We start from the raw sequence: 2754 nt of genomic DNA, 5'->3' as shown, positions 1-2754 counted from the left end.
TCAGGATTAGGGATGACCGCCACTGCAGTTTAACGAGTGTCTGGGGCTGATGGGATTTGCAGTTGGATGGTGTGGCCTCCCGAGAGTGAGGCTGGCCCCAGGGGCTCGGGTGTATGTGTGTGGAACAACAGGTCGCAGAAGAAGTCAGTCTCAGTCCAAAGTGTCTTTCAACTCGTTTACTCACTTTCTCCTGGTCTGGTGAGGTAACCCGGGCGATGCTGAGATACACCAGATGGAACCAGGTATCCTTCAGGCTGATTTAGGGGTGACTGCTGAATTGCCTTCCTAGCACTTCTTGTTTCGGACAACCCCTGACTTAAAGTACTGTGGGATTCATCCAGGGAAGTCGCAACTGCCTTTTCTCCCCTTTCTGGCCTGTTTGCTGGCAGCGTGGACAAAGGAAGATGGCTCCAGGCTCGATCCTTCTTATGGACCCCCTCATTGCTGCTGATGCTCGGACTCTGTGTTGGTTGGTGTGGGACTTGTTTTCCATCCCACCGGCAGGTTTAGCAAACCACTAAATGGATGTCTGGCTCTAGGGACCTGTTCCCCATGCGTGCCTAGCCTTCCAGAAGTCTCCGTACATGACCAGCTGATTTCCTCAGTGTCTTTCTGACCAACTGGATTCCTCAGCATCTTTCTGTCCAACTTCTGGTGACCGTTCTCCCCTGGCAACAGCCACTACACATGCAGGGTCTGACTAGCATGTCTGCGTGCCCGCTCTCCGCTTCAGACTCAGATTGCTCCTCTCCTACTCCTTCTCTTACTGACACTGCACAACTAGCTTCCAGCCTCCATACAGCACCACTAGCTGAGATGTGGAGGCCACACTTCTAAGGTGTGTGTGTGAGACCTTGTAACTATGTGACTGTGCATACACACCCTACTCAGCCTTTAGGATTACCTGTTTGCACTCACCCAGCATGGGTGCAGTACTCAGTGGAGGCTGACTAGGTCAGGGGCGGCACATTCTCCCTTGGTTATCAACAGCACGTCATCGGGCAGCAAAGACAATAAAAACTTTAATACAACATTTCCCACACAGGGGAGGTATTCACATAAAACATTTAAAACATACCAGGTACCATTTTTCACCACCCACAAGTCTGTAACCCACCCAAAACCTCTCAGGAGGCAGGTCACCGCTCCTTTTAGTGACCAGGTCTGGGCCAGCTCTATCCCAGCCTTTCCTCCAATCTTCCTCTCCTGAGGATGGTGGTGTAAGGTAGGCCCCATAAACAGGCGTACCCGCTTCTGAGTGTTGAGGGCAAGCCCCATAAACAGGCTTGCTCCCTTGGTGGTGTAGAGCCATGCCCCTCAACAGGCGTGCTCTGGGCTTTTTGGACAGCAGGCCCCTCAACAGGCGTGCTTCCTGGTGGTGCAGAGCCAGGCCCCATAAACAGGCATGCTCTGAAGTTGGTACAACTGGGGTAACTTTATACACTGTGAGAGTTTGTGGTTAAAGCCAGTTCATAACCTTATGGTCCATTTTAAAGTGCACGCTAACCTGGTGCAACACATTTTAGCAGCAAAGTTCTCGCAACAGTCCTTGTGGGCGCATTTCTTTAACGTTACTTTAACTTCAAAACAGGTTAACAGTACTTTTACTATGAAGACATTTAAACAGAGTTTCTTCTTTCAAGACCAGGGCTGACACACTCAGTGCTCTTCAACCTGGAGATTAGCCTTGGAGCATTTTGTGCTGCATCTTGAGCTTCAGCTTGAGCTGCATCTTGAGCTTCCTCTTGAGCTGCATCTAGAGCTGTATCTTGAGCTGTATCTAGAGCTGTATCTTGAGCTGTATCTTAAGCTGTATCTTGAGCTGTATCTAGTGCATCCCCTGGTGGCGGTGACTTTGGGGACCTGGTAGCATTTTAGGGCACTGCATGACATCTAAGGCATACCAGCCTCTTTCACTCATGTGCCTGGTGAATTCTACAACATCTCCCACATAAAGGTCTCGATCTGGGTGTCCTTGCTGTAAGTGGGACTGTACATCCCTCCTTGAGACAAAGATGCCTTCTTTTATTCTGGACTCTACGATGAAGCCATATCCTGTGCGAAGGTTAAATTCCTCCACTACCCCACGGTGGAGAGGACCTCTGGCCTGAAACCCGGTCTACCGTAGGGACTGCTGCTCCTTTAGGTCCCTGGCCTCCACTCGCTCTTTCTCAGGGTTAGGTTGCACAAGGGGGTGTCTTGCCCTCACACACCGCTGTCCTCTGTGGGCTGGCCTCCGCATCACCATCACCTGTTCATCACCCGGCTCCCAGGTCACATACATGCCAGGGATGTAGGCATTCAGATCTTCCTCCTCGGCAGGGGTTGCTGCAGTCTCTTCTGGTCGTTGGGGGCACATCAGCGCGACCTCCAGGCCTCCCTTACTCTTTAAGGGTGCTGTGTCCTCCTCTGAATGGCAGCATGTCTGGGGACGAACCTCTAGCAGCCGGGCAGGGTGATGGGTCCCTCTCTGTCAGAGAGGGTGCCTGGACCGCTTCAGGTCGGTATGGCAGCTTAGGCACCAGGTACATATCTACCAGGTGCTGAACTGGGCCTCCAACTCTCTCATTATCCGCATCATTTCTCTGTCTGCTTAATACCGGGGCACAGGGATAAGAGGTGTTGCGCCCTGGTCTGGTCTGGCCAGGACAGGAGGTGTTGCGGCCTGGTCTTTTCTGGCCGTAGTCACTACTCTGGACGTCGCATCAGGGACCGCATCTGGGATCATATCAGGGATCGCATCGGCCTCTGGTA

This window comes from Anomaloglossus baeobatrachus, chromosome 2 (assembly GCF_048569485.1).
Source record: "Anomaloglossus baeobatrachus isolate aAnoBae1 chromosome 2, aAnoBae1.hap1, whole genome shotgun sequence".
In the NCBI taxonomy this organism is placed as follows: domain Eukaryota; kingdom Metazoa; phylum Chordata; class Amphibia; order Anura; family Aromobatidae; genus Anomaloglossus; species Anomaloglossus baeobatrachus.
This window is presented reverse-complemented; position numbering follows the sequence as displayed.